Source organism: Symphalangus syndactylus, chromosome 4 (assembly GCF_028878055.3).
Source record: "Symphalangus syndactylus isolate Jambi chromosome 4, NHGRI_mSymSyn1-v2.1_pri, whole genome shotgun sequence".
In the NCBI taxonomy this organism is placed as follows: Eukaryota; Metazoa; Chordata; class Mammalia; order Primates; family Hylobatidae; genus Symphalangus; species Symphalangus syndactylus.
In genome coordinates, this window is record NC_072426.2 from 72017473 (window position 1) to 72041775 (window position 24303).

A 24303-nucleotide genomic window follows, 5' to 3' on the forward strand; every position below is an offset into this window, starting at 1 on the left:
GCAAGGATTTGTTAAATAGTTTACTTGTGGATACTCAAGGATCCCAATTAAAAGGATACAACTAGGTGTGCTTTCCTCCTCCTTTGTTTTCCTATATTTGACCATGTCCCCACAGTCTATTTCTAGATCCACTCCTCCAACAGCATTTTGTACTCCAAATGTGTACATTTTCACATTAGTGGATGAAGCAACACTTCAAGTTAGGGCATGATGGTGCTAGCCAAGTTCCCTTTCAGGAGGTAGTCATCTTTGTCTTTGCAGTAGTTATTTTATAATTATTTAAATATTTCATTACATTTTGTTCTTACTTTAGAAAAATTAGTTTGGGTGTTTAAAGATGAAAAGTAAATGTGACTGAGATGACACCAAAAACATAGGCAGCAAAGGTAAAAATAGATAAACTGGACTATATCAAAACTTAAAACTTCCATGTATCAACAGATACAATCAGAGTGAAAAGGCAACTTACAGAATTAAAGAAAATATTTGCAAATAATTATCTGATAAGGGATTAATATCCAGAATATATAAAGAACTCCTATGACTCAACAAAACCCAAATAACCCAACTTAAACATGAGCAAAGGATTTGTACAGACATTTCTCTAAACATGATGTACAAATGGCCAACAAGCATATTAAAAGATGTACAACATCACTAATTAGAAAAATGCAAATCAAAACTACAATGAGATATCCCCTCACACTCAATAGGATGGCTACTATTTAAAAAACAAAACCCAGAAAATAACAAATGTTGGTGAGGATATGGAGGAATTGAAACTCTTATTTACCATTGGAAATGTAAAACGGTGCAGAAACTATGGAATACTGTATAGCAGTACCTCAAAAAATTAAAAATAGAATTAACATATGGTCTAGCAATTCCACATCTGTGTGAATATCAAAAAGAACTGAGGCCAGGTGCAGTGGCTCACGCCTGTAATCCCAACACTTTAGGAGGCCGAGACGGGCGGATCATGAGGTCAGGAGATCAAGACCATCCTGGCTAACATGGTGAAACCCCGTCTCTACTAAAAATACAAAAAAATTAGCCGGGCGTAGTGGTGGGCGCCTGTAGTCCCAGATACTTGGGAGGCTGAGGCAGGAGAATGGCATGAACCCAGGAGGTGGAGCCTGCAGTGAGCCGAGATCGCGCCATGGCACTCCAGCCTGGGCAACTGAGACTCCATCTCAAAAAACAAAACAAAACAAAACAAAAAAACTGAAAGCAAGATCTCAAAGAGATATATGCACATCCATGTTCATAGCAGCATTTTTCATAGTAGCCAAGAGGTGAAGCAACTCAACTGCCCATTGACAGATAAATGGATCAACAAAATGTGATACATACATACAATGGATTATTCAACTTTAAAAAGAAAGGGAATTCTGACACATGCTACAATATGCATGAACCTTGAGAAGACTACGTTAAATGAAATAAGCCAGTCAGAAAAGGGCAAACATTGTATGATTCCATATATATCAGGTATCTAGAGTAATTAAATTCAAAGATAGACAGCAGAATAATGGTTTCTGGGGGATAGGGGGTTGTGGGGAGGAGGGGAGGCCGGAAGAGAAGAAACCAGGGAGAAATTGGGAGTTGTTTGATGGGTACATGGTTCCAGTTTTACAAGATGAAAAATTCTAGAGTTTGGCTGCACAACAATGTGAATGTAATTAACACTACTGAAATGTACACTTAAAAAGGGTTAAGAAGGTAAATTTTAAGTTATGTGTTTTTTACCACAATAAAAAAGTAAATGTGATCATAGTAGTGATATGAAGCACACTTCTTGTAAACAATATAAATTTAGGCAAAAATGGCAATCACTCAGGGCGTTTTATGTGGCAAGTCTTTAACTTTTACTGGAAGCATACTTGACTTAAGCCAGGCATGTGCTCAACTGTAAAGAAAAATGATAAAACTAGAGAACATTTACAAAGCACACAATATTTATAATAGACATACATCTATGTCAGAAAGAATGACATATTATTTTTGAATTGTATAACGTTTTACTAGTACTCTGGTAAAGGAGTATCTTCTTAGCATATGTCTTTTTGTTTTACGTTTACACACTGTATATCTGGGTAGTTCTTTGAGGAACATATTTTATACAAAAGTAAATACTGCCTATAGAAGTATTAGCTTTTCAGGCCATAGGATATCAACACAGCCACTCTGAAGATTGGATCTGGTTAATTTCTTTCTATATTCCCCCCAATACTATCACCCCATGTTCTCTGGTGAGTTTATCAGAAAGGCAGGGAGTTGCAGGTAATCTTGTTCATAAGGCCATCTTAGTATTAGCAGCTGACAAAAGATCCAGTGCTATAGAGCAAGTGCTTCAACAAATAACATCGTCTCAGCTCCAGATTGGTCCTGGCAGAGGAGATTCCTGACCTCCCTTAAATCTACCACCACCCAGCCACCTCCACTCCCCAGGTTCTGGCATTAACAAAGTTGGCCTGAAAACAGGAGGTTAACCCAGTGGTTCCAGATTACAATTATCAGACGAAAATATGAAATCACAGAGATGAGCTGTAAACCCCTAAATTAGCTTTGAGATTAAAGCAGCAAGGTCATTTCCTCCTGGGGTCTTCAAGACCTGGGTCTGTACTCACAACACTGACAGTGAGACAAGCAGATAGTGGTGAGGAAATGTGGGGGCAGTGCCTTGGGGCACACAGGGCCTCGTGGGGTTGCTTGTGAAACAGTTACTTGAAGGATCTAAACTGCTGACAGAGATTGTTCACCTCCAGACTGCATCCTCTAACAACAATCACACAGCATTAAACTTGAAACTGAAATACAATGAATGGGAAATCTGTTATCATTTTGGTATACAATCTTAAATACAATATTAAATATAATATTACAAAATCAATTGTTGCTGCTGTAAATTCACTAAGCATTTGGTTTCCTCATGAATGATTAGTTTGGGGGGTTAACTTTAGTCTAAGTAAAGGCATATAATAGTAACAGGATGATTTCAAGAGGTAAGAAATTGCTAAGGGTGGTAGCCTCTGGAAAAAGAAGAATTGGAAAGAAAAATGACTATGTATACTTTTTTGTAAACCTTTTGAATGTTCTACCTTACAGAATACAACTTAAAACAGCAGTATCAACAATGAGAACAGCAAGAATAGAGTAGATCTAAGGGAGAGAGGTGGTTCTCAATCAACACTGCTAGGGAAAGATGTCCATAACATCATCTTAAGTGAAGCAAGCTGTGGAACAGTAGGTATATTCTGATCTCCTTTGCCTTTAAAGGAAAAAAAAGTTGTATTCTCACAGAGAAGCATCAAATTATCAACAGTGGTTACTTTTGGGGTTTGACGTGGTGGCACTTCCACCTTTAATTGGGTATAATACATGTATGTGTGTGCATATACACACACATATATAACTATATTGTATACATTTATGTAATACATACGTAACTACATAACCATCTATTTTCATACTAAAAATAATAACCATTCTAAAAGGGGAGAAAACACCTAGTTAGATTCCACTTTAAAAATATATTTCTGTTTAAGAAGAACAGGTATTTTGATTTTCAAGTAGTCTTTTTTCCACTTTTGGTATTTTCTGCATTCCAATTTCAGGGTGACCATTACACTCAATATATAATTTCCTGGCAAAATCAAATGTGTAAAGTCCATCCATCAATCATCCAACATAGCAATTTAGTAGATTGTGCCTGTATCAATAAGAGTGACACTGTATATAATTTCCTATAATTCTCATTCAATACTTTTTCTAAACTCAAAATAATTTCAACTTAGTAACAGATCTTTAGTTAAGGATGGATCTTCAAAATCATCACAAATTTTTTTAAAAATCCGAAGAATATTCTCCACCTTCTTCAGATTAGTTAAGGTCCCGTTATTCTGTATTTTCTTTGCACAATTTAATTCTCCTTTCCCAAAACTGATCACACTTATATTAACTTCACATCTATCTTACTCACCAGACTCAAAACTCTACAGGGGCAGGGTGGAAGTCTGTCACATTCTTTTTTTTTTTTTTTTTAAATTATTATTATACTTTAAGTTTTAGGGTACATGTGCACAATGTGCAGGTTTGTTACATATGTATCCATGTGCCATGTTGGTGTGCTGCACCCATTAACTCGTCATTTAGCATTAGGTATATCTCCTAATGCCGTCCCTCCCCCCTCCCCCAACCCCACAACAGTCCCCGGAGTGTGATGTTCCCCTTCCTGTGTCCATATGTTCTTAGCTTCAGGACCTTGGACGAAGTCTTTCAAAACTATTTGATGAATTAACTTTGAATGATATAAACCTTAAAAAAAAGGAGTTACAAGATTTTGCAAATATTCAAGGGGAAAGAAGATGCTAAATAAAGATTATATAACCAAATAAGAAAGATCCACATCATACTTAGAAACAGCACATAGATAGAAGAAAGGGTTATTTGCCTAAATGATTGGTATAACAAAATTAAAGCACATGTTCTCCAAGTACAACTGCTAAAAGCCTCCAGAGTTTGGCTACCTTATAAATACCAGGCTTTCAGTCACAAAAGCAAAGGCTTTAAAGAAATAACCACAAGTAACTTCCAAAATGGGATTATAATACTATACTCTTAAGGTACATTATCATTGAAAAACATTAACAGGCTGTTTCAGAATGCATTATATTTCAATAATCTTTTAAAAATGAAACATAAAATAGCAAATGTACTGAACCTCCTCCTCCCCACCGCCCCCCCACACACAGGGCACATAGAGTCAGACTTTTGTTTTGACAACTCTTGAGACTAATCCAAATCTTAATACTCTAGTGAATATGTATAGTTTTTGGCATGTATATACTTACACAATCTACTAGAGTTGAATTAACTCTACTTATGAACTTGTATGCCAGTTTCAAGAAAATTTTAACCAACGTAGAAAATTATCCTTTTGAAAACAAAACAAAACAAACCAAAGTTTTCTGGCCATAAGGATAGCTAATTAAAGTTATATACTTTCTTATGTAACCATCTTTTGTCAAAGGGCAGTATAAAAAGTAGGCATTCACTCTAATCAACATAACTGATAACCCCACAAAGCAGGCATTGGAAAACTTTTTCTGTAAAGGGTTACATGGCAAATATTTTCAGTTTTGTGGACCCTACCATCTGTGTCATAACTACTCTATTCTACTAGTGTAGTAAGAAAACAGCTACAAGCAATATATAAGGTTATTTACGAAGTTCCAATAAAAACTATGTATGGATACTGAAACAAAATTTTATATCATTTTCATTGATCCCAAAATATTGTCCTTTGTTTTTTTTCCAACAATTTAGAAATATAAAAATCATTCTTAGCTTGCAGGCCACACAAAACCAGGCCCAATTTGGTTTGCTAATCCCTACTCTAAACCAATGACTTAGTAAACCTGGTTTATACCATTTACTAGCTATGTAACCTTGCCCTTAACTCCACCAAAATAGCCCCAACAAGAAAGAAAACCACCACCACCAATAACCATAACTGAATTAACCTCTTAATTAGCAGGTGGGAGCTAGAGAACTATTTTATTGGTATAACAGCAGCAGCATCTAACATTTATTTTGAGATTACTATGGCTCCAAACAGTGTTCTAGGCATTTTAAGTATATGCTGATTTCTTTAATTCTCATCACAGCCTTCAGATGGATATTTTATGATCCCCATTTTACACACAAGGAAATTCAAGCACAGAGAAATTAAGTAACTTATTTAAGCTCACCCGGCTAGTAAAATGTGGAGCTGAGGTTTGAAGACAGGTACTGGGTTCTGCCCTCAGTATTCTCAGAAATTAAAATGCACAACAGAATAAGTACACATGAAAAACAATGACAGTTAATGCTCAATAATAAAAAGCTAATTTTTAGATGGCCTACACTGCAGTAAGAAAAATGGAAACTTGATTCAAATAGATGCAAGCATCAGTATTCTCATTGAAAAATTAGGAACAGTAGTCCCTGATTCCTTCCTGTGTGTGCTGGTTCAGGAGAACAAATGTTAGCGAAAATGCCCCAGGAGAAAAATGCAAAAGGCAGGTCACTATGATTTTCTCTAAATGACTGTCCTGATTCTCCTAATACAAATTCTCCTCTAGCTTTGCTGTGTTTGGCATTTACAGATTTACAATATTTGCCCATTACTGACACATTAGCAATAAACACTAATAATCAGGAAGTCACCTTTCTTATAACAGTTATAACTGAAATCACAATCCATTTGCACACTCTTTTTCTCATGAGATCTTTACTGGTCAGTTGGTTCTGTGTGCTGGCATCCTAAATACAAGTGGAACTCTTCAGGGATCATATGAAAATGATTTTAGGGTATAAATTAAAATTTATTTCAGTGTAGCGTTAAGTTACCAATGTGGCTTTGTGTCCGGAATTGGTGGGTTCTTGGTCTCACTGACTTCAAGAATGAAGCCGCGCACCCTCGCAGTGAGTGTTACAGCTCTTAAAGATGGCGTGTCCAGAGTTTGCTCCTTCTGATGTTCCGAAGAGTCAGGGATTGTTAGAGAGCCCTTTCCCAGAAAGCCTGACACCCATGTCTTTAGTCCGCAGGCCGCACTAGTCGCTTTTAACTGGTCGACAGGTGCCCAGTATTTAGCCCCTGAATGCTAAGGAAAAATAGGACAAAATAGCAAGCGAAAAGGGTCCAATGGTACTCACTTCTTGGCAATAGGCGACTGTCCCCGCTTAGCGATAGGTGATGGTCTCACCGCTCGGCGACAGTCTCACCGCTTGGCGACAGTCTCACCGCTTGGCGATAAGCGATGGTCCCCTTGCGGTTGCCAAAATGTGTCCAGAATTGGTGGGTTCTTGGTCTCACTGACTTCAAGAATGAAGCCACAGACCCTCACGGTGAGTGTTACAGTTCCTAGAGGCGGCGTGTCCGGAGTTTGTTCCTTCTGATGTTCGGATGTGTTCAGAGTTTCCTCCTTCTGGTGGGTTCGTGGTCTTGCTAGCTCAGGAGTGAAGGTGCCGACCTTCGCGGTGAGTGTTACAGCTCTGAAGGCGGCGCCTCTGGAGTTGTTCGTTCCTCCCGGTGGGTTCGTGGTCTCACTGGCTTCAGGAGTGAAGCTGCAGACCTTTGCCGTGAGTGTTACAGCTCATAAAAGCAGTGTGAACCCAAAGAGTGGACAGCAGCAAGATTCATTGCAAAGAGCGAAAAAACAAAACTTCCACACCTTGGAAAGGGACCCCAGCGGGTTGCCTCTGCTGGCTCGTGCAGCCTGCTTTTATTCTCTTATCTGGCCCCACCCACATCCTGCTAATTGGTCCATTTTACAGAGAGCAGATTGGTCTGTTTTACAGAGAGCTGATTGGTCCATTTTGACAGGGTGCTGATTGGTGCGTTTACAATCCCTGAGCTAGACACAAAAGTTCTCCACATCCCCACTAGATTAACTAGATACAGAGTGTCGATTGGTGTATTTACAAACCTTGAGCTACACACAGAGTGCTGATTGGTGTATTTACAAACCTTGAGCTAGACAAAGACTGCCGACTGGTGCATTCACAATCCCTTAGCTAGACATAAAGATTCTCCAAGTCCCCACCAGATTAGCTAGACACAGAGTGCTGATTGGTGCATTTACAAATCTTGAGCTAGACACAGAGTGCTGATTGGTGCACTCACAATCCCTTAGCTAGACACAAAGGTTCTCCAAGTCCCCACTAGACTCAGGAGCCCAGCTGGCCTCACCCAGTGGATCTCCTACCCGGCAGCAGGTGGAGCTGCCCGCCAGTCCTGGGCAATTCACCCGTACTCCTCAGCCCTTGGGCGGTCGATGGGACCAGGCGCCCTGGAGCAGAGGGCGGCGCTCCTCAGGGAGGCTCAGGCTGCGCAGGAGCCCACAGTGGAGGTGGGAGACTCAGGCATGGTGGGCTGCAGGTAGCCCTGCCCCGTGGGGAGGCAGCTAAGGCCCGGCAAGAAATCGAGCACGGCACCGGTGGACCAGCACTGCTGGGGGACCTGGCGCACCCTCTGCAGCTGCTGGCCTGGGTGCTAATCCCCTCACTGCCCCGGCTGGCTGGCCCGCCAAGCCCACGCCCACCCGGAACTCTAGCTGGCCCGCAAGCACCAAGCGCAGTCCTGGTTCCCGCCCATGCCTCTCCCTCCACACCTCCCTGCAAGCCCAGGGAGCCGGCTCCGGCCTCAGCCAGCCCAGAGAAGGGCTCCCACGGTGCAGCGGTGGGCTGAAGGTCTCCTCGAGCACAGCCAGAATGGACACCGAGGCCAAGGAGGCACCCAGAGTGAGCGAGGGCTGCAAGGGCTGCCAGCACGCTGTCACTTCTTAGCTTTTAGAAGTTATAAGAAAACACCATCACTTCTACATAACTGGAGAATAAAAGCATCCCCAAAGAACTTGGCATTTTAAGACTTTGGCTGGCCAAGGAAATAAGAAATTTCTAAAACAACATTCAGTCCAGGTATTTCTCACTGGAAGGTAGTTACTTGCCAGAAAATTATTTCAGAGTCTACTTTCATTACTTACATGAAAATGAGGACACTCACATGACAGATGATCGCTACAGCACTGGGGGAGGATCAGCAAGGCCAAACACATCATAAGAAGACACGGGACTTTTGCTTGTATTTATTACTGCTTGAGGTTCAGCCTTTTGAGTATTTAAAAAATATATACCAACAGAACTACTCTCCCAAGGAAAATATAGCCGCCATTTGTAGACCATGTAACCTTCAAGTATGTGCTACTTTTTTGTCCCTGTATCTAACTCAAATCAGGAACTGTATTTTTTTTTATGATTTGCTTTTGAAACTTGAAGTCTTGAAAACAGGGTGATGCAATTACTGCTGTTCTAGCCCTCAAAGAGTTTTCTATGCAAAATCTGGAGAATCAATAAAGATGGAAGGGAGAAATTGGAATATTTTAACTGCAGCCCTCAGAACTTTAGCAACAGCATAACAAATTAAAAACAACTCATGCCACAGCAAAAAAAAAAACAACAACACGGGAGACAGACTAGGACAACAGAGACTCTTAGAACAAAATTCATCTGGCAAATAAAAAACATTGTCTAATTTTCCGAAATTTGTACTCTCCCCAAATATTTGCTATCAGCAAATCATATAATTCTGTATTATATGTGACTGCCTTGGTAAGAAAGAGATACTTATCAACAGAACAAAATCCATTCATGTTACTTGAAGTTGTTCATAACAAAGTTTATCATGAAGGAAAATCTCTGGCTTAGAAACAGCCCTCCAACTCATTCACTTTCCAAAGTCCAATGTCTGGGAGCCATGCCTTACACCGCTCTCCCTTACTTCCCCTATCTTGGCTTTCACCAAATAGTATCAATTTTATCTTCTAAAAAGCCCTCAGACATGTCCCCTTTTCCTCATCTCCACTGCCAACTGTCTGGTACAAGTTGCTCTATCAGTCCCTGCCTAGACCATGAGTACTCTTCACTGGTCCCTCCCACTTCTACTCCTGCCCCTTTTCTAACTGACACAGCCAGAGTGATGTTTTCAAAATACAAATTAGAATGTGTCACCCCAGACTGAAAACCTTCCAAAGTCGTAACACGTTGATGAGGTTGTGCACCCTCTGGTCTGGACATTCTTCTCAGATGCACCCTGCACTCCTCACCCCCTCACTTTCTTTGTCTCATTCACACTGACCTTCCATCCATTTCCTGAGCACCCCGTGACTCCCTCAACAGAGTCTTTACACATGTTGGCCCCCCCGCTTCCTCTAATCCCTCTTATCTTATGCCCTTTTTGCCTTGATAACTTGGATTCATCCTTCAGATCACAAGGGAAAATCACCTCCTTAAGAGAACTGTACCTGACCTAGTTTCAGATATCCCCGTTAATAATCTTAGTGGCCCCTGTATATTTCCCTGATGGTACTTAGCACAATTGTAATGCCTCATACTCCCAACAGACAAGAAGCTCTAGAGAGTAGGGTTCACACCCCTTTGTGTTCATATGGTACCCTAAGAATTTGGCACAGTAACAGACCATCTAGGAGGAGCTATTTGTGATATACTTCACATACTGTAACATTTACCCCTTTACAGTGCTACACATAGGAATGGAAGAGGTTTACAATATATCACTGGCTGTTTCTTAGGGTAACTCTATGTTTAACCTTTTGAGGATTTTCCAGATTGTTTTCCAAACAAGTTTTCCATTTACATTCCCACCAGTAATGTACACGGTTTCCAATGTCAACAAATCCTCACTAATAATTGTTTTTGTCCATATTTAAATTACAGCCATCCCACGAGGCATGAAGCAGTATCTCATTGTGGCTATTCCCTAATGACTAATGATGTTGAGCATCTTTTAATGTGCTCATTGGCAATTTGCAGATCTTCTTTGGAAAAATGTCTATTCAATTTCTTTGACCAGTTTTAATTGGGTTATTTTTATTGTTGAGTTGTAAGAGTTCTTTATATAGGTTGGATGCAGGTTCTTTATCAGATATATGATTTGCAAATATTTTCTCCCATTTTGTGGGCTCTCTTTTCACTTTCTTGATGGTGTCCTTTGAAGTACAAAAGTTTTTAATTTTAGTGTAGTCCAACTTACATAGTTTTCTTTTGTTGTTTATGCTTTTGGTATCAATCTAAGAAACCACTGCCTATCACAAGGTTATAAAGATTTCAGTCTATGTTTTCCTCTAAGAGTTTCATACTGTTTTTATCTCTTACATTTAGGTCTTTGATCCATTTTGAATTAATTTTTATATATTGTGTGAGGATATCCAGTTGTCCCAAGACTACTGGCTGAAAAGACTATTGGATTGCCTTGGTACCCTTGTTGAATATCAGTGTACCATAGATGTAACAGTTTATTTTTAGACTCTTAATTCTATTCCATTGATCTGTATGTCTGTCCTTATGCCACTACCACACTGTTATTTATTATAGCTTTGTAGTAAGTCTTGAAATTGAGAATGGGGAGTTTTCAAACTTTGCTTTTCTTTTTCAATACTATTTTGGCTATTATGGATTCCTTGTATTTCCATATTAATTTTAAGGTCAGCTTGTCAATTTCTACAAAAGGGGCAGCTGAAATTTTCACAGAGACTGCATTGAAACTAGAACAATTTGGGGTGTATTACTATCTTAACAATGTGAGTTTTCCAATTCAAAGACACAGACGTCTTTCCACTTATTTAGGTCTTTAATTTTTCACAACAATATTTTGTAGTTTTTGGTATGCAAGTCTTGCACTTCTTTTGCTTATTTGTAAATATTTATTCCTGAGTATTTATTCTCTTTAATGTTACTGCCAATGTCATTGTTTTCTTAATTTCTCAGTTTTATTTCTTAATTTTCAGATTGTTCCTTGGTAGCATATATAAATACAATTGATCTTTATACTGATCTTGTATCTTTCAACCTTGCTGAATTCATTAATTAGTTTTAAGAAATTTTTAGTGGATTCCTTAAGATTTTTTTACATACAAGATGTCATCTACAAATAGAGAACGTTTTTCTTCTGCCTTTCCAATCTGGATGCTTTTCTTTTTCTTACCTAACTGTCCTGCTTAGAACCTCCAGTACAATGTTAAATAGAAACAGTAAGATAACACATTCTTGTCTTGTTCCTGATCTTAGAGGGCACACTCTCAGTTTTTCACCATTAAGTATGATGTTAGCTGTGTAGTTTTGGTAGATTCTCTTTATCAGGGTGAGGAAGTTCCCTTCTATTCCTAGTTTGTTCAGTGTTTGTATGATAAAAGGGGCTTAGATTTTGTCAAGTGCTTTTTCTGTGTCTATTAAGATTATCATGTGGCTTCTGTTCTCTATTCTATTAATGTGGTGTCAACACTGATTTTTCATATGTCAAACCAATCTTGCATTCCTTACATATATCCCATTTGGTCTTGGTTTTAAAGCTTTTCATATGTCGCTAGATTTAATTTTCCAGTATTTTGTTGAGAACTTTTGTTTGTTAGTTTAAGATAGAGTCTTGCTCTTGTCGCCCAGGCTGGAGTGCAATGGCATAATTTTGGCTCACTGCAACCTCCGTCTCCTGGGTTCAAGCTATTCACCTGCCTCAGCCTCCAGAGTAGCTGGGATTACAGGCATTCGCCACCACGCCCAGCTAATTTTTGTATTTTTAGTAGAGACGTGCTTTCACCATGGTGACCAGGCTGGTCTCGAACTCCTGAACTTAGGTGACCCACCTGCCTTAGCCTCCCAAAGTGCTGGGATTATAGGTGTGTGCCACCACACCCGGCCAAGAATTTTTACATCACAACTATAGACCAAAAATACTGCTCTATAGTTTTCTAGTGTTGTTGTCTTGTCCATTTTTATCAGGGTAATACACTGGCCTCACAGAATCAGTCAGGAAGTATTCTCTCCTCTTGTATTTTTTGGAGAAGTTTGTAAAGGATTGGTATTAATTGTTTTCTAAATTTTTGGTAGAATTCACAGTGAGGACATATGGGCCTGGGTTTTGTGTGTGTGGGGGGGAAATTTTTAAAATTATAATTCAATCACTTAACTTGTTACAGGCTCATATTTTCTCTGTCTTCTTGACTCTGTTTTGGTAGTTTTTGTTTTTTAGGAATTTATCCATTTCATCTAAGTCACCAAATATTTTGGCATATAATTACCTTTTTTAAATTTCTGTAGAGTCAGTAGTGATATCCCCTCTTTCATTGCTGATTATTCTTTTATCCTGCTTAGTCAAGCTAAAGGTTCATTAATTTTGCTGATCTTTCAAAGAACCAACTTTCGCTTTTATTGATTTTCTCTATTGTTTTTATTCTTTATTTCATTCATTTGCACTTTCATCTTTATTATTTTCTTCCTTCTGCTTGTTTAGGTTTAGTTTGCTCTTCTTTTTCTAGGTTCTTAAGGTGAAAAGTTGGGTTATCAATTTGAGATCTTTCTTTTTTTTGAAAAAAATAAGGATTTATAGCTATAAATTTCTCTCTAAACACTGCTTTTTAAAGTTGCAGCCCATAACTTTTGGTATGTAGTGTTTTAGGTTAATTTATCTCAAGATATTTTCTAATTTCCCTTGTGATTTCTTCTTTGACTCTGATTATTTAGAAGTATATTATTTAATTTCCACATATCTGTGCATTTCCCAAATTAGGAGTATATCATTTAATTTCTACATATTTGTGCATTTCCCAAATGTCCTTTTGTTACTTATTTCTAATTGTACTCTATAGTGGTCAGAGAACATACTTCAGTATCATTTCAATCCTTTTTACATGTATTGAGGCTAATTTTATGTCCTAATAATCTATTCTGAAGAGTGTTCCATATGCACTTGAATGTGTGTTTTGTTCTTTAAGTGGAGTATTCTACAGATGTCTGTTAGGTCTATGTGGCTTATAGTGTTGGATCTGGGAATGGAGCTCAAGCTATTCTGGTGTTTTCAAGAGGGTGCTTACCTTTTTAAGGGCTCACCATGCCATTTAGTATCATCCTAATGGTAACAGGTATGCCCAGTAAGGTGCTCACTTTGGATTTGCTCTTAAACACATCTATTCTGAAGAACTCCAAGGAGAGCAAGGTAGGAAATGAATGCAGCTGTCCTATCTTTCCTGATTAATTTCATATCTATCTCATGGGCATGTTTTAAATACATGACTACAATGTACTCTGCATATAAAAATACATACAAGTGCACAGTGAAAATAAATGATGTTATTTCAAACTACTAATACTGAAATTTAGTCTGCACAAGCACTTTCTGAAAGAAATATCATATGACTTGGTACAGAAGAAATATATTTTATGATTAAGAAACTTCTCTTACAAAATCTACTGTGAATTAGTATCCATTGCAGTTGATTTAAGGTAGGCCTTTGTGAGGCAAATCTAGAAATTAAAAGCACTACATCAATATGCAAAAATTATTTAACAAAATACCTTTTACTGTTCTTGCATGAAGTTTGTGGTTAATTCCATCAAAATGTTCAGAAGATAAGATGTGCGTACTTTCTTCAACACACCTTAAAAAAGAAAACTGGATTTACAAACTTTTAAGAGAAAACCACAAAACAGTATTATTAACATATCATTAAGGCCACATCTATATTTTTTGAAAAAATAACGGTATTTAGGATCTTACACAAAAGTCATAAAGATATTTGCCTTATTGAACTGTGTAATATGAAAGTTTGTAACTTTAGTAAAGTACTAAGATTTTTAAAATATATACATGAATATGACTTAAATACTATCTCTTGAATTATATGAAGTTACAAAACCAAAGAAATGCTTAACTTTTGTTTCTGATTATTATGTAATCATCATTCAGTACCTTCACACATATTCTCCATAAGCTTCTACTATGGAATCATGGCCATTTTTACTTGGACAATAGGAAAATTACATGACTTTCCAAATACATCAAAACTTTCTAATTGAATAAAACACAGACTCCTGATTCTCGACTGATATTTTACCTTCTAAAATATAGAACCCAAAATCCAAAAATAGTGCCAGAAATAATAAGTCTCAGGAAATAACTTTTTACTTTAATTTTCTTTTCCTACTTGCTTTTTCATCTTTATCCTGAACAGCTACCTTTGTATCATATGGCCTCTTGATGAAAGTAATAAAAGCATTTTACTTTTTAATACTGCATGGTGAATCATTTTCAAACTTGTGAGGGACAGTAGTCATGACAGAAGGGTGCTTCCATCCCAAATGACACTAACTATATGATCTAATTAAATCAGAAAAAGTTAAGTATGGCAAAGGTGTTTTAGAAGCAGCCGTGGCTTAAGCAGTCGTATGGTAACCACCATGGAGCCTGAATCTAAAAATATTCTTTCAAGCTGGTATGCCATGGCTTGTTCCAATTTTGAAGACCATATCACAAAATATCCACACAAGTAGGGTACATATAGTGATGCAAAGAGACTTCTGAGCTATCCTCATAACCAACATAAAGGTCATGGCAGGTAAATGCATTCTTTTCACAGTTTGTCTAGCTAGATCTTCTTTCACATTTGTTCCTGAGGATTGAAGCTCCCTAGGTTCAACTGGGCACTTCTTGAAAAGCAAGCTCCTGAAGCTCTCTGCCCTTGTCCAGGACAGGCTGGCTGCACAAAGACTTCAGGTTTTCCTAGGGTGTTAAGAGTACAATTACCTTGTGTACTTGGTAAGGGGGGAAGAAGATTCACTTGAGACTATAGGTGCAGGGGAGAGGAAAGATCATACTTAAAGTGATCATAGATTGAAGGAAGCAAGGAACCCTGGGAAACATGGAGAACATAAGGGTCGATGACAGCAATAATGAATAGGTGCTTAGAAACAGAAAAGAGTACTATGTTTCAGCAAATGCTTACATTCCTATAGTCCTCCATTCTGTGTCCAGAAGAATGTGGCAATGACAGAACATCTTTTCCTCCACTCCCAGGATGAGCTTCCTATAGCCATAGATGGACAAGGAGGCAAAGATACAGTAGAAAAAAAATGCGAACACTTCAAAACCTGACTGAAGCAGAAAACAATCTAGTCAGTATGAAGAGGGTCTCAGCAGGGGCATGGTACCGTGAAGAACGGAGACAGAATCTTGCACAGGGGCAGAAAGCAACTTTATATGTTAGTATTGATATACCACCCCTTCAGAGAACCACTGCTTTAGACGAATCTTTATTTGTATATTGGCCAAAAAAAAAAAAAAAAAAGCCACCTATATTTAGAGAAACTCATCATCTTTTTTACCTATGGTAAAAATAAAATATTTCTTAGTATGTTCTTTAGGATTTTTGTGCAAGCATTCTGTTGTTCCTAGGCCAATCTAAATTAATAGAGTTAAAATTAAAGCTATCATATTTGATATATCTTTTTATGAAAAATCGAAACTAAAATTTCATATTTTCTGGAATAGAAAACATCCAGAACAGACACTACAAAATGTATCAAAATCTTAGAATATGGTAGTTCAAGCAAATACATTTTCATAACTTAAAACATATGAAAAATAAATACATATAATGTTTCATTTATGATTCACCCTTCCCAGTTACATTAAATAAATCAAACTTTTAATTGGGTAAGGGAAAATCACTCTCTTGGCATGCTAAAAAAATGGAGATCATTATAATTTCAAATGAGAACATCTATTTAGTAAGGTTTACAAAAAAATATAAGCAAAAAAATCCCTTGGCCAAATGAAATGTTGCCACAGTACCAGCAGAGTTGCAATATCTAGCACTTTCTCACCATTTATTTAGTGAATACCTGTGGGACACACACTCAGCAGCTTGCTTAGTGAGATAGGGGCCCTGTCCTTAAAAAGCCAGTTGAAGAGCCTGGCTGGTGAATAAACTGCTTTCTAAAATAAGTAAAATGTAAGATAACATGTGATGTGTCAGAAGACGCTTTCAATAAAATAATTTAAATCACTACAAATGTTTGCTTTAAAAAAATGTGTTTAAAAATTTCCACAGAACATCTCATGCCTCCCGTCTCCTTCTCAGCTTTAATACTGACCTCACTCTCAGGAGAAATGGACACATACAATACAGAAACCACATTTAGAGCAGCCTAAGTCTCTGTGTCCTACAAATTCTCATCTCCTCAAACTCTGCAACTGCTCAGAAAAGGATGTTTGTGGTCAAATAGGAAACTCACTGCCCAGATCACTTTTGGAAACACAAGAGCCAGCCTCTTTGATGTCTGACACTAAACCTGCTCTCCTTAACTCCTCAAACCTTCAGTACTATTCTCCTCTTCATGCTCTCTCTAGATCATTTTACCTTCATTTTCCAAAGGAAACAGAAGTTATCTGATGGAAAGTCACTCTCCTTCCTGGTATCACATACAACCTACCAAAGTGGCTCCAGTCCTTCCTACTCTGGACTTGACACACCAAAGTGGTGCCCCTCCTCCTTCCAAATGCCAGACCCTCTGCCTATGCCTAATCCCATTCTCTCCCATTTTCCCAACAACATGAAAATATTATTCCTTCTCTTGTTTATATATTCAACCTCTTCTTCTTACGCAGATCATTTTGCACTGGTTTTGAAACAAACCCTAGTCTCTTCCTTTAAAATAACAGCAAAACAAAACCATTTGGCCCCACATCTCCCTCCAGCTATAGCTCACAGGCCTATCTAGACACTTCCTGCTTCAAATAAACCTCTCTACAGAGTTGCCTAAATGTTCTGACTTCATGTCCTCATATCCTATTCACTCCTCATATGTGCTTGAGCCCCACTATGCCACTCCTCCAAGATCCTTCTGTCAAAGTCGTCCACAGACGCCATTCAGTCTTCATCTTACTGGACATGTTAGCAGTAAAACCACCATTGTTCATTATCTCCTTAACATCCCCTTTCTCTTATTTTATATCAACCAGAAGTCCCTGGTCTTTCCTTCTGCCTATCTTGCCATCCTTGGCCACTGAATGCTGAAGATCCTCAAGGTAAACATCATGTCTCACTTTATATTCTCTCCCTAGGATATCTCATCCATTTCACAGAGACATAAATAAAAATGAACTTTTTTGTTCTGTACTTTTAATCTCTAGTCCAGACCCCTTCTGTGAGCTCCACACCTACATATCTGTAGGTCCATATCTGTCTACACAGGCAGCATACAGAATGATAAGGTGCATGGGCTCTGGAGGTGAACTATGTAGATTCAAATCCTGTTTCTTCCACTTACTGTCTGACATTGGACAAGTCTCTTAACATTTCTGTGTTTCCATGTCCTCAGCTTAAAAAATGCTGTAATAACTGTAAATGCCCAAAAATATTGGCTATTATCATTATTACTACTTGACCTTTCCTCTTGTGTGTCTCACAGCCATCTGAAATGTTCTGCCTCTGAAATGCATGATGTTCCCAAAATGTGATCTGCTGCTGGAATTCCCTCGCTGTCTAAATGCTGTAATCAGTAGTTATTTTTAATACAGTTCTCTTTCCTCTCCCATTTCTAATACAACATATCTGTTGGGATTTAAGGATTAAATCTGTTATCTTTTCTATAACTGTACCACTGTAACTTTACCCCAAGCTCCATCCTCTCCAGTGTACCCCACTAAGATGGCCTGTAACCAGTCAAGACACTTCCACCCTTTACCGCAAAGCACCATCCACGCTGCAGCCAAAAGGATCTTTACAGATTGCAAATCTGGTCAAGTCAACTTCATGCTTAAAACCTTTTATTTGTTTCTCCTTGGTCTTAGAATAAGCACTGATCTTTATTAAATATGACCTAAAAAGCTCTATAAGGTCTGAACTCTGCCTCCCTCTCCAGTCTAATTTCATACCATATATTCCCTTGGTTCTCTCAGCCCATTCTCCGCTTGGCTTGATTCCAATTCTTCCTGCTTGCTTTGCTCCTTCCCACCACAGGGTCTTTGCCCATGCCCTTTCTTTCCTCTGTTTGAAATGCTATTTATTCCTCCTTTTCTTCTAGTTGACTCTTATTCATCCATCAGATTTTTGCTTAAATGTATCCTCCTTAGGGAAGCCTTCTCTGGCCTCCCAGATGAAGCCAAATACTTTTATTCTTGGTACTCATCATCTTAACCCTTTCTTTCAGCGCAGAGAAAGAGTAAGTGAATTTAGGGAAGAAGGAGGAAAGAAGTATTTTAGCCTAGAAATTAAGACACTTAATCATTTAGTTGAAAAAGCAAACACAGGCACAAGGGGAAGAAGAATTACTTAGGTAACAATAGGCTATATGAAGAGAGTTATGTGGGTAATCACAGGCTGTAAAAGGAAAGAAAAAACTAAATAGCAAATCTGCTGGAATAAGAACAAGGACTTCTCTTGTATCTCCAACCTCACAGATTTTATTAAAATGAGTTAGGGAATAGAATGTTCCCACTGGAACTATATGTTCAGTATACAGGTGATGATTCATCCAGTCTTAGCATATGAAGCCATAGATAAATCCAATCCAAATGACTAAAATGAAAAAAAACATGTAATTTTAATAGGTTAATTTCAACAATGTCCTAAACACCTTTAAACTGATATTTTGCATTATTGCTTCACATTTTATGTGTGCATATAAACTAAAAATCAAAATTGATTTTAATGGAATACCACTTAGAAATCAAAATGAACAAGTTATTAACAAACACGAGTTGGATGAATCTCAAGGAAATAATATTAATCTCAAGAGATAATCTCAAAAGAATGAAAAAGTTAAATTAAAAAAGTTAAATCAAAAAAGTTAAATCTAAGGATCCATTTAAATAACATTATTAAAATGGAAAAATTATGGAAATAGGGGACAGATTAGTGGTTGCCAGCAGTTAGGGACAGGGGTGGGAAGTGGGAAGGTAGGTAAGTGTGATTATAAAGGGCCAGCATGAGGAATCTTTGAGATGGAAATGCTCATCTTGACTGTAGTAGATACAAGAAGCTACATGTGATAAAAATTAGATAGAACTAAATAAATACACACACAAATGAGTTCGAGAAAAACTAGGAGAATCTGAATAAGATCTAGAATGCATCAGTGTTAATATCCTGGATGTTACCACTGGGGGGATTGTGTAAGTGGTGCATGGAACATATATTATCGCTTGTAACTGCATGCAAATTTACAATTATCCCAAACTTAAAAGTGTCATTAAAAAACAGCTTTAAAGTGGTTTCACAACATTTCTCAAAGACATTGGATTATATATACTTGACTACAGAATTCCAATTTTTTAAAAGCAGGCTTCCTCCGGTTTCTTCACCTTCTACCTTTGTTGCTATCAGCCCATGAAGAAAGGGAGATTTAGGTAGACAGAAAGAAATGTCTTGAGGTTGTAATGAACACAATAAAAAAAAATCAATATTTTTAAAAAGTAGATCTTAAAATGTACTTGAAAGTTTGAAATCATAATGACATAAACAACTATTTATGACCTAAGAAAAACTGCCTACTTTGGTACTTTGAAGTATTAAAAAAAATCACATAGAATTAAATTACAAAGCTCAAAACTTGTTTATGCAGCTGGTCTTTTTTAAAATCAAGGAACTTTAAACCTACAATTCTAATAGGCTTACTGGTGACACCCCAATCCTTTGAAAAATAAATGAAATATCATAAATCATTTGACAGTTTTTAAGCTTAGATTTTTATCATCAGTCAGACTCTTTAAAAATAAAAAAGCAATATGAAAGGATAGGATCTTGCTTTGTGCCCTATAAAGTTTAAGATAGAAAATAAATCATACTATTAAATGTCATTTAGAACATTAACTTCAATACTTAGGATGAAATTGGCATAATAGTCATGGTCATTCCTATGAGAATTCATGCAAGTCGAGTAGCTTTTCTTACAAAATATTGCAGAGCTCTGACACTTCCTGTGATAAATGAAGCAATAAGGCTTTGGAATTGCAATTGTGTATATTTAAGTACTTCATACAAGCAACCAGACTGTCACCTTGCTGGATATCTAGCACTATGAATTTATTATTTGTTATCCAAAGGAATGTTTGAATACTTATAAAGAGTAAAGGGTTGGGGTAAGCCCTTAACATTTAAAGCTACAAATGTAGGACTATATTGCAGCCACAGTGTCCAACCTTAATTTTCTTGGCAAGTTAATTTAATGAAAAATATTCACAGATTTTTCAGGAAATGCAGAGATGAAAAAATCTATAAATATCTTGAAAATGTTTAGGATTCAACATAACCATTAAGATCTAGATATTAGCCACAGCATCCGGAGAATTTTTATCATAGTGAAGTTGCAAGAAAATATATTATGGGAGACATTCTCCATGACCTGGTTTTAAGGTAAATTCATTGATGGGTCAATAATCAGCTCAACTCGTAAAAGTGTGCTTTGAGAAGTCAGCTGAACCAGCATTAGTGGAAGGAGGTCAAAGCCGGGCCCTCTCAGTTATCTGGCCCATCCTATTTTAAAAGAATTCTATTGAAGGAGATTCATTCCAAAGGCCAAAAAAATTACTTCTGCCTTTTCTGATGGTTTCATTTACCCATCACATAAGTGAAAATCCATAATTTTCTTTCCCTTCTTGAAGCAATAATGGCAGAACTTCTGAGAAACAGTCTTAGAAGATTTATACTGTACCAATATAAATCCCAATCATTTTAGATTTCAGTAGTTCTTCTAATTCACTTTTAAGATACAGCCACCAAAATTGTGGCCTCCAAATAAGGCCACTAATGTCACATCCATATCAAGCTGTACAGGCATTTGATAAACACTTGAATGACTGAATTAGTGACAGCGGAAAGCCTACTTCTCATATTTTGCATATCGTATTATTGCTAACGAAGTATCCTTAAAGATTATATAAGTGTACCTCTAATTTCTCAAGAAATTAAATACTGAATACATACCAAATAGTATTTTCAACATTGCCAGTTATAAAGAATAGTAAAATGAACATCTGTTTTCCCACTAGCCAGTTTAGAGAATACATTACTTATAACTTTGAAGTCCCCTTTATGGCCTTTCCCATTCCAATTCCAGTCCTTTTTCCCATGCCTTCTCCCCAGCTATCCTTTTTTGTTGTTGTTGTTTTTGCTTTCCTTTATAGTGTTACCATATGTATCCCTAATCAATATCTTGCTTAATTTTGCAAGATTTTGGAAGGAGTTATATTGGAAGTATTCTTAAGTTTCTTGGTTTTATTCTGTTCATGAGACTTATCCATGATGATATGTTTGAATGTGGCACAATTTGTGTCTTCTCTTATTGATGGATATCTGAGTTGTTTCCAGTTTTCTGGAACATATTATGTATTTCTCTATGTAGGTTACCAAGAGTTTCTATGCCTGAGTGGAGTTGTTTGGTTGATATATGCGCAACTTATTAGTTAATGCAAATGTATTATATGGTTGATTCAATTTGTATAACCACTAGCAGGGCAAGATAAGTTCAGGATGCTCCAATATTTTTGCCAATCTAATGGACATAAAAAAGTACTTCCTTGTGATTTTTTAAAGCTCTTTTTTATTTCTTGAGGCAAAATTTATATAAAATGAAATGCACCAATCTTAAGTGTACCATTCCATAAGTTTTTTACAAATGCATATACCTTGCAACCCAAATCATTACCACTACCCAGAGTTTGTTCCTTCAAAATCCTTCCCAGTCAGTTCCCGTCCCATCTCCTAGAAGCAACGACTTTTCTCATCCTTTTCCCTCACAGATAAATTGCCAGTGTTTCATTTTATGAATAACCACAGTCTGTTTATCCATTCTCTTGCTGATGGGAACCTGGGCTATTCCAGTTTCTGGCTACCATGAATGAAGCTACATTATGTACACATATTATGTATGTACTTCTCGTAAGAATCTTTTTGGTGGATTTTTATTTTCATTTCTCTTAGGCAAATATCTAGGAGAACTGCTGAATCATTGGGTAAGTGTATTTAACTTTGTAAGAAACTGCCACATCTTTTTCCTAAAGTGGTTGTACCATTTAACTCTCTTACCAAATGTATAAGAATGCCAGTTGCTTTAGATCCTATCTAATTTTAGACAGTATGGTGGGTTTCTCATTCTCATTTTAACCTGCATGTTCCCAGATGACAAATGACGTTGATCACATGCTTACTGACCATTTGTATATCTTCCGTTGTGCAGTGTCTGTGTTACAAAGTGTCTTTTCAAATCATTTGTTCCCTATTCCTCCTTTTTAGTTTCTGGTTGTTTGGCTTTTTGTTATGGAGCTGTATAAATCAGCTATATATTCCTTTGACAAATATACATTTTGCAAATATTTTTCTCAGTCTGTAGCTTGTTTTTTGTTTTCTTAGTGGTATCTTTTGATAAACACAAGTTTGGTTTTTTCAATGAAGTCTATTCTTTAAAGCTTTTCTCTTACAGTGATTGCTTTCTACATCCTAAGAAATCTTTGCCTACCCCCAAGTCATAAAGATATTCCCTGATGTTTTCTTAAATTCTTATGGCTTTAGCTTTTTATATTTAGTAGTATGATTCATCTCAAATAGATTTATATGCATGATGCAAGACAGAAATTGAGATTTATATTTTTACTTGTGGATATCTAGTTGACCCAGCACCATTTACTGCAAAACTTTCCTTTCCCTACTTGGTTGCTTTGGATTTGTTTGAAATCAAAGGACTATATAAGTGGGTCTATGGCCTCTGTTCAATTGCATTAATTTATTAGTTTATCCTTATGGCAGCACCATGCTATCTTGATTACTGCAGCTTTATAGATATGGTACAAAGTCAAGTCTTCCAGCCATGGTTTTAAGATTTGTCAGATTTTCTCAGTCTTTTACATTTCCATGTAACTTTTAGAATTAGCTTGCTAATTTTACAAAAAGGCCCGTGGATTTATGCTAGGGATTATGTTGAATCTACAGATCAATTTTGAGGGTAATGTCAATTAATTGAGTTTTCCAACCATATGGCATCTCTCTTCATTTATTTCTATCTTTAATTTTTCTCAGTATAGTTTTGCTGTTCTTATAGATTTCGCATGTCTTTGGTTGAATTTATTCCTAAATGTTCTACTTTTATTAGAAATAGGAAATAGGTTCTATTAATGATCATCTCAGTTCAAAAATACTCATTTCTCAGGGTGCCTCCATCACATTTTCACTCCTTGGAAACATTAAAAACATCAAAATCGTGAGAAAGTTTGTTTAATATTAAATAGTACATACTATATTCTGTATGGTAAACAAGACAATAATTTCTAAAAATGAATGGAGACTCGACAAGTTGGCAGTAAAATAAAGGAATGGACTAAAGTCTAACAATATACATGCTGGAAATCGGGCTAGGGAATTTTTATAATTCACACACATTTTAAGTAGATTATCTGATGGGGAAGAAAGGTGTCAGACATACTATTACCTCAGTCTGCAGTTGCACCCATCTTTTAGGTATGGGACTTTTGTTACCTAACTACTCCAAAGCTTTTTTAACATCTGGCTCACACAGTCATGAGCACAGGTTTCGAGAGAATAGCAGGAAGTATTTAGCTTTGATTTTGGGCAGATATAGTTTAAGCTCTTAGATAAAATTTAAGCTCTTTGTCTTCTGCTAAAGACAGAACTGTATCCAGAGACTCTGAGGATTCCTACTTGGCCTTCTTTCATTTGCAACTTGTTATAATAGTAGTTTCACATTGTCCACTTTACTGTGGCTCCGTTTCTTCCTTCTGTGGGTTTTCCTGGAACTACTAATTTTATTTTCCATATCTTTGCTATCTGATTCTTCAGACCTCTGTATGTATGAGGATCTAAGAGTGAATTAATCAAATTTCCCATTATTACCACTGAGATCCTAAAATACATTCCCTTCATCTTTGGCCTTGCTGGCTTCTCTTTTTGCTTCCCCTTT

General features: G+C 37.1%; 1 protein-coding gene across 16 annotated transcripts in view; it reads right to left on the reverse strand.

The window, feature by feature from the left end:
- The window catches only part of ZNF438 (zinc finger protein 438), a 193300-nt gene that overhangs the window by 57810 nt on the left and 111187 nt on the right, over positions 1–24303 (reverse strand). For 14 of the 16 annotated variants that reach the window (XM_063637288.1, XM_063637283.1, XM_063637282.1 and 11 more), the window contains one exon: positions 13909–13991. The gene's annotated coding sequence lies outside the window, so the exon portion shown is untranslated. Of the gene's footprint in view, positions 1–6699; positions 7132–13908; positions 13992–15335; positions 15652–24303 lie in introns of those variants that run through there. The other 2 variants (XM_055275053.2, XM_055275055.2) reach the window with 2 other exon arrangements.